The 16,454-nt window shown below is 40.2% G+C and overlaps 1 protein-coding gene across 1 annotated transcript in view; it reads left to right on the forward strand.

Moving 5' to 3' along the window:
* Positions 1-16,454, forward strand: part of TBC1D8 (TBC1 domain family member 8) — a 61,175-nt gene that overhangs the window by 624 nt on the left and 44,097 nt on the right. The window lies entirely within an intron of this gene.

Consider the following 16,454-nt stretch of genomic DNA (forward strand, 5'->3'; position numbering starts at 1 on the left):
CGGGGGACTCGGCTGCCGTCCGGCGGGGGGCAAAGTCCTGGGGTGGGTGCAGAGGCGGGGTAGGCACCGATCTCGTCCCCAGAGCCCTGATCTGTGTCCTGAAGCACCGGCGCCCGGGGCTGAGCCCTGCTGGAGCCCGGGGGCCGCAGCCAGCGTGGTTGTCCACCAGGCAGCCGGCGATCCTTCAGGGGGTGTCGCGTGCTGGCGCGATTCACTCTAGAACCCGCAGCTTTGTCTCGGCGTTCCACGGGGGGTCTCCGCGTTCTGTCCCGCGGGGGGGCGGAGTTCGCCGCCGCAGAAGGGCACAGGGGCTCTCCCGGAGGCAGGGGAGGGGTGAGCGCCAAGCACTGAGGTTTCCCGGGGAGCTCCAGTCCCAAGCGAGGGACTTGGGTCTACAAAAGTTGAGAGTTGCCCTCAAGCCACCTTCCAGTCTATTTTAGCACTGTGTGGTCACAGAATCCTAGAAAACAAGGGTTGGAAGGGGCTTCAGGAGGTCATAAGCCAACCCCCCACTCAAAGCAGAGCGCATCCCAGCCAAGGTTTTGTCTATCCGGGTCTTAAAAATGGTCCTCCTCTCTTGACTCTAGTTTCAATAGCAGGTTAGGCAAGGATTGTTGTATGGGATGGGTTGGATGGTCTAGAGATCACCTCTTAAGGGCCTTTCTAGCCCTGCCTCTAGGATTCTAATTCTTCACCCCTCTCATCTCCCTCCACACTTTTCCTCTGAATGCACCACAGGTGTTTTCGCCACTACGGCCACGTCTAGACCTGCATGGAGGTTTGATTCCCCAAGGACAAATAGCAGTGACATACCTTGTGCTGCTGCAAGTTGTCCTGGGGGAACTCCTGTGCCACACACGCTCTGGTGCATGGCAGGTTATCCCAGGTGGGATAGGGGATGTTGGTGCTAGTACTGGGTTGGCCCCAGCAGCCTTACTTGGGGGCCTCCTGGGGCTGCAGCAGTGGTGATTGTGCCTCATAGAGCCTGGCTGGCAGTGGAGCATGGTGCTGGCCGGCCAGGCTCCAGGTTTGTCGCCCTGTGCGCCACTCCACTTTCTTCCCCGTGGGTTTTTTTGACCCCTGAATATCCAGGGGTCAAAAAGCCCTCCACAGTGCTCCCTTGCAGCACGGAGAACAACTGAACATGCAGCATGTGACACCACAGATGTGTCTGCAGCGCCACGTACCACACAGCCGTGCTCATCTGGATGGAGCCTATGTGGTTATCCGCCAGGAACAGGTCTGGGCTGCCTGGCAGGTAAAATGCAGGTTGCTCGTCTTCTGTAGGGATCAGGAGGTGTAATGATATCAGACTGGTGCTCTAGGAGAGAGCCTCTAGAGTAGAAGAGCACTTGTCCAGAGCTGCTTCTCTGGGATCCTTCCTAGTGTTAGGGGCCAAGCCACTCCAGACAGATGGATGTGCCCTTGGCTTGGCAGAAGCTCCAAAGAAGTCAACAAGAACTTTGCTGTCAGTAATATCAAAAATAGATCGGAGCAGAATCATGAACACTTCCCCCCCATCCTTTTTACCTCATGGTCAGATTGGTACGGACTGTGGGGGGTTTTGCTTTCTGCTGAAGTAGGGGGTGCGACTCTTCTACCTGGGACCTCTTGAGCATTAATTGACAACGTTATAGAAGAAGGACATTGGCTGCTGTGGTTCCCCTGCTTTAGCTGTGGCAAGTTAGGGTGTTAGGTCTATGTTGTGTCAGGGTAGATGGTAGTCTTATGTAGAGTTTAGGCTATGGTTTGTATGGGATACTTTGGATAGGAATGATCCTGCTTCAGGTAGGGGCTTGGACTAGATGACCTCCGGAGGCCCCTTCCAGCCCTTCTTCTCCATGATTCCTTTATCTGTGGCTAGAACATAACTAACTCCTCATAGGCTAACACACTAAGATCTATAGAGAGTATAAGCTTCTATGAACTCAAGCTTGCACCATCTGATGAAGTGAGCTTCAGTTCATGAAAGCTTATGTTCTGTATACATCTTTATTCTATAAAGGTGCATATATCTACCTTGCCTTCTGCCTGACTGGACCAATATGGCTCTCTTAGGACTCAACTGCCTCTCTTAGGCCATGATGAACCAGTGAAACAAGGGGTGTTTTGCAGATCCCAGATTGATCAGATTGTTCTGGTAGTTAATAAACTTGCATGTGATTTCTGTCATGCAGTCAGTCGCCACTTGAGAAAAATCAGACCGAATAGCAGGTGGGCTGCTTTGTGATTTTGTTGAAAAATAGGTTCCACCCTATCTTTGCATTTTTAACTTCATGTATTGTGAAACACTGTTATTTACATAGCATACATGACAAAGGTGCTATATAAGAGGAAGTTCAAGAAGACAAAAGATCTCATTTGCAGTGGTATAAATCTCAGGGTATTTTTTGTGAGATTAGTGATTTACACCACCTTAGTTTTGGAGTAAGTGGCTGCATCAACATACATGTTTAACTACGGAGTAGACAAAGTAGCTGCAGAGTAAAGTGTCACTGTCTACATGTGCAATGCTATTAGGCCACAGTAAACTAATTTAACTAATAAACTAAATGATGGGTAATTAACTGCGATTAAATGCATGCATAGACACTGATCATGGATGAAAACTGCACCCAGTCAGTCCAGCCTAGGCGGCCAGACTCTTGCCTTAGGCACATGGCTCTGCACTTCTAGCACCCTCGTGCCCCAGCCAGCCTCGATGATACCACCTGGAGCTTGGGGCTGACTCCCCGTGCTCCTGGCCCTGGTGTAAACTGCTCCACCTCGGCTCAATTTGCTGCTGTTCTGGGCGCGTGTATAGATGTTGTGCCTGGGAGTAGTTTACTCTGGCTCAAACTGCTCCCAAGTTTATTGCTGCAAATTATTTGCATGTGTAGATGTACCCAGTGATTATGAAGATTGGCCTAAAGTCCCCATTCTGAGTTAATAATATAAATTGGACTAACATATAAAGAATATCCATGTTGTGTGTGCAGAGTGACAAAAGTGAACAAGAGGAAAAATAATGGAGCTCTTGATTGTGTCACATATCTTGATTTTTTTTTTTCTTTTATAATTTTAATTTGGGTTGCTTATGGTGGGTAACAGAATTAGAAGAAAATGGAAATTTTAGATCTCAATCTTAGCTTTTTCTAATAGTGTGAATTTTTTTTTAAAGCTTTTTTTTATATGAAACAAAAATTCTTGTCTGTGAGTGTTTTGAGTTTTTTTCATTTGAACTGGAGGTGGCACAAAAGCTTAAGTCCCACTTGGTAGACTAGAAGGCCTTGTGTACTTTAGTCTTTGAAGTCAATTAAATGTTGACTAAAAGGGGCCCAACATTTCACCCCTCAGGTTTATTCTCTACCCTCTTTTCCTTGTGGGGAGCAGATAGATCAGGCTGCCATGATTGTTGAGAGGAGAGGGATTAATTTGCAGATCCAAAAATAGCCTCTACAGCTGTTTGTTTTAGGTCCAGGCTGATCGTGTGGCTGAGATTCACTAATGTAAAGTCTCCACTACTTAGCTGTTTGTTGCACTGGCAGACATCTGCAAGTTTAAAGTAAAAAAAAAAATGATGCTTACTGTCTAGCTAAGTTCCTGGTGTATTATTTTAGCTGATTGCAGAAGCTATACGTGCACATAGGCTTCTGCACGAGACTAGCATAAGTCTGTTCTGCCTGGCTACTAAAAATGGCTCTTTCTGTTCTTTTTTTATGTTCTCCCCATAACGCTCCTTGGGAGGTGGGGACCCCTCCAACTTTAAAATTAGACATTGTCTTTGCATTGACTTCCCAGATATTTGCTTTGCAGTTTAAAATGTCCTAGAAGTATAGATCCATTTCTGTATAGAAAATAAATCAAGTTTATGTAATGAGGAAGATTCTCATTCACTTGGGACAGTCCAGATTGAGAGCAGATTGCTTTAGTGACTAGATTATTTTCATTCAATGTAAAGTTTTAAATATAAATGCTGAAACAGCAATCAGGTGTGTTCAGTCTATGAAGAAAATGGCTGAAGTTTTCATGACTTATTTTAAAACAATTCACAGAATCTATTTTAAAAATATGTGAGAGAAAAATCATGAACATAGTGAGAGACTATACTACTATTTTTTTTTTTTTTTTTTTTTAGTGTGGGGGTTTGCAAGTCAAGAGTTCTGGCTTTTGTTTCCAGCTCAGTCATTAATCTAGTCAGAAGTGAATGCAGTGCTTCCAGCTTCACAAGAATGTAGGAAGATTTAATAGGTGTTTGAGCTTACCAGATGAAAGTTTCAATAAAAATTCAAAATACTGAGAGAGTTCTTGGTAGACTTGCAGCTATAACTTCATAATTATGCAAGTGTGACATCAGCGCTCCTAGCTGTAACTTTGATTAATCTTTCTGATTTAAAAAGGGGAGGGGAGAATAAGATGACATCTAAACTTCTTTTGTGCCCATTGTAACAATATATTAAAGCCCCCTGGCAGTATACGGTATTTTCATTGCACCACCTGAGCGTAAAGAACTATTCTTTGCTTGATCTTTCTTCCAGCACGTTTCATCCTTCTTTCCAGGTCATTCTGTCCAGAATGTACAAACAAAGCTAGCAGAGAACTGAAGAATATATTTTGTTTGATTATGTTCTTATTTAATCTCCAAAGGGCTAAGCTATAAGGCAGTGTTAGGTCACATAGAAACATTTGTTTTCTATATCAGTTTCTCTATCAGGGCGGTGTATTTTTATTAAACTTTAAACAATTATACATGCCATTTGAAAACCTGCAACATCCATTTAAATTATGTTCTAGGGGACACTAACTGATCTTAGTTAATTTTACAAGTGGCATGGAAAACTAGCCTATATTTTATTGAATAAAGGCCTCCCACCTTCTTAATAATTATACACTCTGCAACTTGTTTTCTCTGTTCCTAAGTGGTTTTGATTAAGCATATGCTTAATTTTGAATATGTGAATAGTGTTGTGGACTTGAGCCTGGCTACTTACATGTTTAACAGCTTTATTGGATCAGGCACCAAAGCAGGAAACATGAAATGATTTTTGGAGACCCTGCATTTCAGAATTAAATTATCCACAAATTAAGCCCCCCCTCCTCCCACCCCAGGATGTAGTTTAGTAGCTTTGGCTAGTTCTGCATTTGTATTTATATAAAACTGAAGAAATCTTTACATATGAGATTTATTATAGCTCTGTAGGAGGTGAGAGAACTGGTTGAACTGTTACAGCTCTGTAAACACTAAAATGCTTGCTGATGCCATTCTGTAGTCTCTGTGGATAGTTTATGGACTCCACAGGTGAACAGTAATCTTTAGCTGCCCGCAAGGAGATGAGTTCTGTCAAATCTATTTTCTCATTTAAAGTAGCATAATGTAAATCTCTTGTAGCAAAGAGGTGAGGTGATTTGTCACTTTTTATTAGAGGATGCTCACAGTTTCAGCTCTTTTCCTTTTTGATTAGATTAATTCTCTGTGTTTTCAAAGCAACTGCTCATTCTCTAACTTTGAGATTTAATTGAGAAAGTTGCACTGGCCATTACATTTAAAAAAAAAAAAAAAAGTTTTACAGTGTGTAAAACATTGGTAACATTTTTCTCAGTACTACTGAGTGGCTAACTTTGCAGGTCTGTTATTCTGTGCTGCGTTATTTTATATCCAAAAGAAATTAAGTACTGCTTTTTCTCTTTGTATATTCCCTGAATATATGAATTTAGGAAAATAAACCTATAAATTCAGAGTCTTTAGTCTGAAGAAATAGTTTGGTATATCTCACGTTTCGATGGTATTCTTTCAACTCTGATGCCTTTTCATTAACTTTGTAGCTGATTGAAGTAATAAAACTGGGTTAGCAATCATTCTGATCTTGTGTGTGTTTATAATAATTGGGAAAAAGCTACTTTTAATGGGTAACAAAAAGAGAATTTCGAGGAATAATTAATTTACTAGGGAATTTGGTAATAAGATTAAAGGTATCATTTAAGTGTAAAGTATGACTATATTGCAGAATTAATCATTAACGCCTATGTACAGATGGTCTCTGAATGTGCATACTTATGTAAGAAAAAAACTAGCAAATATTCATCATGACCTCTAAGTTGTAGCACTAGTTAAAGTAAGTAGCTAGTACTTATTTCTTTAGGAAAAGAGAGAAATTGCCCTACTGTCCATAATACAGTGATTGTGCAGCTATGGTGCAGAGAGCACCTGCTCATGCTCCAGGGAGATTTGACTGGTACTAGCTCTTGTCCTTCTTTTCCTGTTGTCAACTTATTTACTTCATTTTGATGTATAATATATAAAATAATGCTTATCCTGAGCTCTAGGTCCCTTATCCAGGAACTATGAATATAATCAAAACTAAAGCCAGCTGCTGTATTTCCCTCACGCCAAAATAATCAACTACAAAAAAATCACGTTCAAATAATACAACCTTCCCTTGCAAACATCTGCTCTTACCAGGCCCGTTTCTCCCTTAACACTATTTAAATAGTAATGCCTTTTAGCATTTTCCAGTATTCAGACTTTTCCAGTCTGAAAGGCAAAAAATAAATAAATAAAAAATGGAGGGGCTGTTATGCTGCTGGTAGTCTTTTATGCTGAGGGGTACACATTGAGTGTCCCCATTTCCTGCAACTGTTGCAGCATTGCTCAGAGAGGGAAGCACAGTAAATCCCAAGCCATTTGGGGTCTCCAGCTCATAATTAACACCTTGAACTCATTGGAAACCTGCAGGCAGCTAGTACAGACTATTTTAGTGTCATGTTAGTCTGCTAAGAGATGTTAATTAGGTAGGCTGACTGAGGCAAAAGCTATGTTTATGCTTGCATTTGTAGGAAAGATAGCAAACAGATGACCTGATAATTTTGTTTCTTGGGGCTGGTGCTCGGTAATTGTGCTGAAAGGTGAAATAAGTGGATTCTGGAGAAGAAGCCTCCCTCCAAAATGCCAAATATCATTCTGTTCTAAAGTCAATTAGCTGCTAGACAAGCTATTGTTTGTATTGAGCTATAGCTTGATGGAAGGAGAAATTCCCAAACTTGATTAATTCATTACAAGTGTTTCCATAGTACTTAAAATTGGTTTATGCTTTTCTCTGCCATCAGGGAGGTCTTGTTGGATAATACTATATAGTTGGTGCCCCTGTCCCTATATAGAAAAACATATTTTCTTACCTTGGCTCACTGAAAACTTGGGCCCTTCCAAATGCTTATGTAACTTTCCCCACAAATAGAGTTCCAAAATATCAGCTTCTTTCTTTCTTTCCTTTTCATGAAAAGAGTACATCTTGCTTGACCAGGGGTGACTTCTTTATAAGAAGCAATTAAAGAAATTATTTATAAGCAATTCAAACATTTTTTTTGCAAAAATCTTGTTGGTCTAATAAAAGATATCATCTCTAATACAAGTCCTGACTACTTCTTTATAAGTAAATTTGGCTTGCGCTTGTGTTAAGACATTGAACCCCAGATGTATGTTTTAAAAGTCAAAAGTTTTGCGGCATTTTAATTGTTCTTGGCTTATTTGCACATTGCAGTTAAAATGTATCGACTTTTGAAATGACTCCAAGCATTTGTGTGTCCACACCTCTAGACCCCCAGTGAGCAAAGGAGACTATCATGGAAGTTTCTCAGTTGAAGAGCACAGCACCAGCAGCCTAGACAACCCTTTTATAAAAAAAATGAGTATTGTGGCATTGTTTGTGCCCTTTGCCTACTTCATTCTTATAAACCCACAAGTTAGACCAGGGGTGGGCAATTATTTTGGGCAGAGGGCCGCTTACTAAGTTTTGGCAAGCCGTCAAGGGCCACATGACAAGCAGCTCAGGGCAGATAAATATTAATTTTCTAAATTTTTTAGGGGCCCCGCAGGCCGGATAGAAAGGCCTGGCGGGCCGCATCCGTCCCCCGGGCCACATTCTGCCCACCCCTAAATTGGATGGCAAAAGGAAACTAGCAAGCAGAATGGGGTAGTAGCATGTTACACATGCGTTTAAATAAAACCCTCTCCTCTGTTACTTCAAATGCCTAGAAAGCCATGAATGCATCAGCAAAAAATCCCTGTGGCTGAAGGATTGAACACTTAAGTCACCTCAAGACCCATCAGGGAGCTGTGGGAGAGAGAATCCTCAAATTGAGGGATGGCTGATACACCAGCAAACCAAGAGTTATCCTGCCTAAGGGCCAGCCTGGATTGCTTGTGTTAGACTTTTAAACATTAGGCTGCCTGACACTGTAAAGCATTAAGCAGCTAAATTAAGACTAGAATAAACATACTGTGTGCATTTATTTGTGTTGCTTTTATGGTAGCATACACAGACTATAAAGAACAAGATGACAAGCACGTTCTTTAGGATGTTTATGGTGACTAGAATGATGCAATCCAGAGCTGCTCCTATTCGCTATATTGGGGCCTTGTATATTAGCAACAAGAAAACATGTTGAAGTGTTTTGGGTTTTTTTTTGTCGTTTAGCTAGTACTCCCGAGAATTTACTGTCTGGTAGTTCAGGGGGCTATAAAATGCAGCTGTTTATCCTTCATGTTTATAGATAACTTATTTTTTAGGTAGGAAACAGTTGTTGTATTTGTTTTGTTTGTTAGGGAGTGTTAGTGGATTTGAAGTGAGAGAGCAAAGCCTTCAGCTCTTTGCACTTTAGAACCATAAAAGATTGGTTGCAGCTGTGTATGTCTCTGGCTGCTGTTGAATTAATAAGTGTGACTAATTCCTGGAAGAATTGTTAGGGGAGGCAACATTTGCAGAAAAAATGGTGTAGTCTGAAGAGAGAGGGTTTAGAGCAAATATTCTTTCAGAAACCACTAGCTGCCGATATTGCAGGAGTACAGAATGGTTTTGCATCCTCCAGGGAAAGGAGGTGCATACTTCTGCTCTTTCCTCTTCTCCCTTTCTACCTCACTTCCTTCCACTATTGTATGGTATGCTCATCAGACCCCCGTGATGATAAATTGAATCCCCAAGGACATGAGACAATCAAACAAGTGAACAGTTGAAAGTCAAAGGAAAAACAAAGAGAAGCAGAGACCATTTACCAAGTATGAAATACAGCTCTAAAAAAGTAGAAACGTAAATGTTCCTAGGCCAGCCCTCTAACTTTCCACATTAAAAAGAACACAATGCTGAGCAGTCAGGTTAAAAAAATGACAGGCGAACATCTGGTTTCAATTTCTTTTTATATACAGCAAAAGAAATTTAAAGCGCCTCCTTGGTTTCTAAGAACCTGATCTTGCAAATACATGTGAAATAATCTGACTGGTTTCAGTGGGATTAGGTCTACCTGTAAAGTTACCCCCACCTGTAATTGTTTGCAACATCAGATCCTTAGTGATAAAATCTAGCTTTCTGTATGCATTTTTACAAATGAGATAAACCTACCTCAGCAGTAAGGAAATGAGTTCTTTAATACACTAGAGTTGGTGTAATATTACTGTAATCTACTTTTTTTCTTATTTAATACTCTTCCTTAGTTATCTCAATGGATTCTTCTAAAATTGAACAGAAAAGGCTAATATGTATACTAATGTCCTGCTGGGTCAAAAGCTACCCTTCTATGCACTCTGCATAATTTTGCAGAAGTTAACAGAGGCTGTATGGGAGGTAAGCTAGGGTTTACCTTCTCCTGTCATCATTAGCTTCCTGTTGAACTGATGATGTTTGCTTCTAATATGGCATGGCTAAAAAGCAGAAGTTTCTTCTTGCAGTTTTAGTCAAATATCCCTGCTTGTCTAATGTGTTTAGAACTGGTACAAAAAAAATCAGGTGGTTGTGTTGTTTTAGGGAGAATTTAATAGAAATCTCGCAGCTAAATTTGCGTCGTTACGAAGTTCCCTATCTAGCACCTATTAAATGGAATAGACTGCTTTGTCAAAGGTTTAAACCATCGGAGTAGGGATAGATCCTGGACCATAGCAGAACTGACCTCTGTGCAGATCAGGAGTGGGAGGAATCCACTTGATCTGGCCAGTCCTGGTTTACTGCTGACAGTTATGGCCACCTGTACATGGGACCAGTTGCCTGTTGTGAAAGCTGGAAAATTGCTAGAAGATGACAACATTTCATCCAGGCTTCCTCTTTTCTTAAGCACACCTCCTCATGCAAAGAGGTCCAGAAGGCTGGTTTAGAGTTGATATAAAAGCTGTTTCACCTCTAGGGCTTCCTCTGAAAGATTACATTGGAAGAGGGTGGAGCAGTTAAGCCAGTTTTGTAGCTAGGCATAGGAGAAGAACGGGAGGCCAGGGGTTTTGGGTTCTTTCCGTGGCTCTGCTGAATTGCTGTGTGACAAGTCAATTTGCTTAGCTGCGTTGCCCCATGTGTAACAAGCAGGTACTTGCTAACCTTAGGTGGATTTGTAATCATCTGCAAAGTACTTTGAAGTGTTCAGAGGGAAGGAGCGATAAACCTGTGATTATTGTGCAGTTAAAATACTAACTGTATTGGACAAGAAATCAAGAGTGAATAACACAAGTTAGCAATTCTAAGTTCATATTTTTAAAATACCTAACTTGTATGTTTTCTGGATGAGATTTCCCCCTCACCCCTGGGAAGTACTCAAAAAAGAGTAATTCTCATATAACATAGCATGTGGATCAGAAACTGCAACTCACAGTTGTTAGCTATCATCTTGAAATTGAATCTGAGTCGGTTGTTGGGACAGGGGAAGAAGCATCCTTCCAGTTTCTGATTTAGAAAACACTTTTTTTGCCAGACTGATGTTTTTATTTCCTAGTTTTGATTTTGCGTTTGGTTTCTTGCAGAGGGTTTACAAGAGAGGCAGAAGCAGAACGTGGCACTAAATGTTCTGTAAGCCCCTGAGGATGGGCACACTGGGACAAACAATGCTGTCCCTTGTGTAGTATTTATTGGGCCTAGGATTTTATAGTAGGGGTTGTGCTGCTGTTATAGTTGCTTGGATCCATAATTTGCTGTAAGCTATGATACATTTTCAGAGCACCTAAATAACAGTCACGTCCACGGAAAAAAAGTAGGCACCTAAAATGGGACTTCCAGTGGGATTTAGATGACCAAATTCAAAACTTCAGTTCTAAAACTCCCTGTGGATTTGCTCCCAATCTCTGTTGCTGCCAGATTAAGGCACCTCCAGTTATTGCCCTGAAAGTTTCCAAGGTGCCTAAAGTTCTATATAGGTCCAGAAACACCTTACTATTAACTTTGGTTTCTTGTGTCATCCAATAGGCTCATTTTAGGAAGTGTTTTGGAGTATCCTTAATGTGCAGCCACATGATCAAGCTCTCATTAAGATGTGGTGGCAGCCACTCTGTTAAAGCATAGCCAGAGAAGGGAGATTGTGATGTCCCTCTTTTAATGGTTAGGGCAGTCATGCAGGATATGGAAAAGCTAACTTCAGTGTTATCTTCCATCTGAAGGAATTCAAACCTCCATCTCCCACCTCCCCGTAGAGTGCTAGGCTGTTGGCTATTCCTTGGTTGGGCCACTCTCCACACTTCTTTTTGAAGCTGTTTTCCCTGTGCAGAAAAGAACACATTGCAGAAAAAAACCACTGGAGGCAGAGAGAGAAGACAAGAGACCTTTGCGCCAGCTCCTCCTCCAAGGACTGGGTCTGTATTTTACACAGTGATGGAAACAGTTCTTGGAATAGGGATTAGAACCAGATCTCTCTGCTCCCGCATATATCCCTTGACTACCAGGCTCATGTCATGTTCCTCTTGCCTTCTCTCTCCGGCCCAAGGCATCTTGTATATTTACATGTAGCACATCTTCAAAGGGAAGAGTGAAGAATGCTCCCTCCCCATTAAAACAAGGCTATCCAAAGTGGCCAGGGCCCCCCACCCACAGGCAGCAGTTTCTGCAACCCCCCCTCTTGCACTAACCATGATATACCCAAGTCCACTTGCTCTGTGGGCCCTGAGTCCCATACTCTGTTGCTTTATCCCCAGGGTGTGGGGCAGGAAGTGGGAGCTGGAGGAGGGAGCAGGAGCCTGGAGATCCCAGTTACAGCAGCGGTGGCAGTATGGGGGCAGGGGCAGCTGGTTGGCCATGAATTAACTGCTCATGGCTCGCATATAGCCCAGTTTGGACAACCCCATTTTAAAAGAATGACCTCTTGTGTGCCTTGTTTCAGGACTGGGTTTTGGGCTGTGAATCCAAATGGGAGGGGGATGTACCTTTCTGCAAGCTCTTAATCCTGCCCATCTTAAAGTTTAAAACCACCCATGTTGTTCACATGGATTCAGAAAAGAAATCTGCATTTCCGAGAGTTTGAATAATTCAGTACGTTACTTAGAAATTGATGTTAGGTCAGCTTACTCTAGCTGCTCTTTTTCTAGAGTTGTGGCACTCAGAGTAGCGGGTAGCTTCACAAGCTGTACTTTATCGTCTTTTGGGGTCTCATACATTAAACTCAAATGCTGGGTGATCACTGATGAGTTTGCATGTTTATTTAATAACTAGAAAGTCTCTGTATGGTGTCCTCGTTTTTTATTTTAATTGATGCTGCACAGCTGTGTTGTACATAGGGCTGGAATTAATTTGAATAAACAGACCTAATCATGCAGTTATGTAATATGCTGTTTCCAGGCTGATTGGTTTCCACTGTGATCTGTGTAAAAACAAAGGCACTGCCTGACTGTTGCAGGCTTTAAAAACAGTTCCTGAGTCTCTTGCAAACTTATTTTTATTATTTGTCATAGTGTGTACTTTCTGCCACTGTGAGCACCATGCTAGGGATTTCAGAATAAAATGTCTGTGATTATTTTTGTTCTACTTAATGTTGTTTGACTTGCAGTAGTTTGGATTGTGGAAAATACGCACTAATGTACAGTTTATAAACAGGATAATGAAACAGAAAGTATTGTAGTTAAGATCCAGGATATATTGGGAAATAGCAAACTGTGTTTTGTTCATGTCCATAAGAATATACGTAAAACGCTCATGTTATTGAGCACAAATTGACACTGTAGAGGAAAAATGTACCCTGCCCTCAACTTTTTCTGACATGAACCCTGAGCTTGGACCTCCCTTCTGTAATTCAGCACTGTTTGTAATTTAACACGATGAAAAGACTTCTGCATATGGAAGAGTCTGAGCTGATTGGCTACCGTACTCCAAGGTCGGCCTGGAAAAATGTGTGGCTACAGCTTTTTCTTTTACAATTAAACAGAAAGGGGCTTGACAGTATTATTTATATTTCCCTCCTGCCAATGTTGTTCTGTTCACAGTAAGAAGTAACACCTAATGATTACTATAACAAACAAGTTAATGTAGCATATCTGTTTTCCTAATAATTGTACCTTTGATGGGCCTCTGTTTAGATGGCTTTGCTGTTCCTTGTAAAAAAATAAAAATAAAATAATAATAATAATCCAGCGTCTTCCTAGCTAAAATGAACCTTATTATCAACTGGGGGCTGTGAAAACTTTTTATAAATATTTTATGGGAAAATAAGGATGTATTATTAAAAGGCTGCTCTGTCAAAAAGTAGACTTTCTATTTGAAAGCAGTTTTAAAATTCAAGTATTATCCCTTAAAGCTTGTTAGTTTTCATGTTTTATGGATTACTTCAACGGGAAGCACTGTGCAGCTGTTGTTACAGGTGTTAAACAGAGCTGGAAGCCGGTATTATACAAGCAGCACTCGGAAACTCACACCTTTTTCATCAAATGTTTTATCCTTTCTTTAATGCTAAACCTTTTTATTTGTGCACCGAACTGGTTAATATTTTGATTCACATTGTATAGCTTTTGTAGGCCTAGCAAATACATTCTGTTTTTGGACCTTGTTCCTATAAGTTTCAGCTTAGGCTGTTGGGAAAGCACCTCCAAAAATAGAGGTTCGAAAGTACAGTAATGAAGCCATAGCAAGCAAAATTACTGCTTTGTTTTTACTAGCAGAAAATACTAGCATGCTGCAGGATACACAACAATGTAGGATTTTTTTTTTTTGCCTGGAGAAAAATATATTCAAAATACAAGTCAAAGCGCTGTGTAGGTTGCTCACTCTGCTTTACAAAGACACCTTTATCTCACTGTACTGAAATCATAGGTAGATATCTGAGACTGGAAATCTAGACAGTGTTTTCGCTTGTAAAGCTAGGAAGAGTGTGAATCCCTTCCAAATTAAAAAAAAAAAAAAAAATAGATCAGGGGCCTAATCCAATCCCATTTAAATCAATGAGACTGCTCCATAGACAGTAATGGGAGTTCCATTAGACTACCTACAAATATGGAAAACTAGCCTAATAGAAAGGCATCAAAGATGCATTGCGCTTAGTGATCATTGGGGTTTGTTTGTACGTGACCCCTGCCCCCATCACCCTCTTCCTCCCTGTTCTTTTTAAGATCCTTTGTTGTGGCTTTTCCGTGTTTAATTGGAAACATTTTAATTAGAGAGAAATCCAGATGGAGGATTATTTATTAATTATTTTTTATTACACAATGATTGTGTTGAACTACAAACTTTGTAGCTCATTATAGTTCATAAACATGAAGGGAATTTTATGAGAAGTAAAAAGTGAAAAGAGGAATTGGCTGCTGAGACCATAATTCACAAACAGAAAAGGGAATTCATTTTCTCGAAGTGAGAAATAAAATAAACATCCTTCTTCTTGAACTTAGCTTCACACTGCATATGTGCTTTTTATCTATATTTAAAGAATAACCATACTTCTGAAAGCAGATTTTAATCGGATTTTCAGAAGCACTTGATATTGGCCTAACTCTTGCCAAAAACTTCAATAAGATCATAGTCCTATGTAGTCAAAACTGTTTTTTGATAATTTTCCTATTAAGTTTCTTCTTAGAAAAAGACCCTACAGAGTAGCCTTTGAATGGCTTCTTACTTTCTTGGTCACTTGCTCTTTAGTATTTTGAAAGTCTCAAGTTGCTCTGTACTGTGCTATTGTCCTACATATCCTCTGTGATAAGATCCTGGCATGTAGAGTAGCCAGCATCTTAGTGTCATTAGTAGGAAATAGGAATTTAAAGATATTTTACAGAATTATAACTTTTTTATGTAGAATGGAGGAATTCATATTTTACTTGAGTTTCTTTTTCAATACTTCTGCTCTGCATTTCCTACTGGCTTTATCTGTGCTGTTTTAAAGACTGTATTTTATATCATATGCTCACTATTTTCTGTAGGCGTAGATAAATGTGTATTTTTTTTTATATTTGGAGGGTTTTTTTTTGTTTTTGTTTTTTTTACCCATAATGATAAGGGAGAATTTGGCACTTTCCTTGTTTATATTTTTGTCTGCCAACTCATTACTCCGGTTTAAACAGCTAGCCAGTTTTTATACACTACCATCTTGAACACAGAAAATGACATTTTAAATTGTTTGTTTGTTTTTGTATTCTAACATTTGCATCTGTGTGTGGGCATAAGGGGGAAATGGCAGATGTGAACTATATTGACTTCCTTAAAGGGTTATGATACTTTCCTCCTATGGTGTTCTTATGAGAAACTAGGGATAAATAGTCTAGATCAGTGTTTTTCAACCTGTGGTCCGTGGACCTCTGGCGGTCTTCAGACTGTCTAACAGGTCTGCGAAAGATGACTATGCTCAATCAAAAGTATGTGAATGCTCACACTTACAATTCAAAGGGGTCTGCATCTCCATTAGAAATCTTTTAGGGATCTGCAAATGAGAAAAGTTGAAAACGATTGGTCTGGATGAAATCACCATGAAGTGAGGGCAAAACTTGTTGAAAAGCCATGCCCTGTCAATTGGTTTATGGTTTGCTGTAAAATGGGAGGACATTTCAGATATCAGTATTTTTAATAGTGACCTTGGTGATGAACTACAGTGTAACTTTATACATTTTGTGGATAACACAAGCTGGAGAGGTTGCACGTGCTTTGGAGTACAAGGAGCACAGTTCAAAATGATCTTGACAAATTGGAGAAATGGTCTAAAGTCAGTAAGATAAAGTCTATTAAAGACCAGTGCAAAGTACCACGCTTTGGATGGAGAAATCAAATGCCAAGTGCTAAATGAGGATTAGTGGACTTGACAGCAGTATGTAGCAAAAGATTCTGGGAGGTTAGGGGACCACAGACTAAATAGATGTCAATAATAAGCTATTGTTAGAATAAGATTTTCCTTTTTTTTTTTTTCCTAAGTGTATTAACAGGAATCTTATTTATAAAGCATGGTAAACAGTTATGGTGATGATACATTTTAAGAAATATGTATGTAGACATACTGGAAAGAGTTCAGAAAAGAGCAACTAGAGGGATAAAATATTTGGAAAACATCATTTATTTATAAGAAAAGTTTGAGGTAATTAAGCTTTAGAAAATAAGCCTTTAAGGAGAGGCACGGTAGTACCCTAATATAGATATAAACAATATAGTTACTATAGAAAGGACAGAGACCAGGTCTTCTCTGTGACCACTATAGGTGGGTCAAAGAGGCTAATTTATAGGAGAGAGAAGAAAGATTTTGGTTAAATATTAAGAAAAACATTTTAGCAGTATGTTTGA

The sequence above is a fragment of the Alligator sinensis genome, unplaced genomic scaffold, assembly GCF_000455745.1.
Source record: "Alligator sinensis unplaced genomic scaffold, ASM45574v1 scaffold462_1, whole genome shotgun sequence".
Classification (NCBI taxonomy): Eukaryota; Metazoa; Chordata; order Crocodylia; family Alligatoridae; genus Alligator; species Alligator sinensis.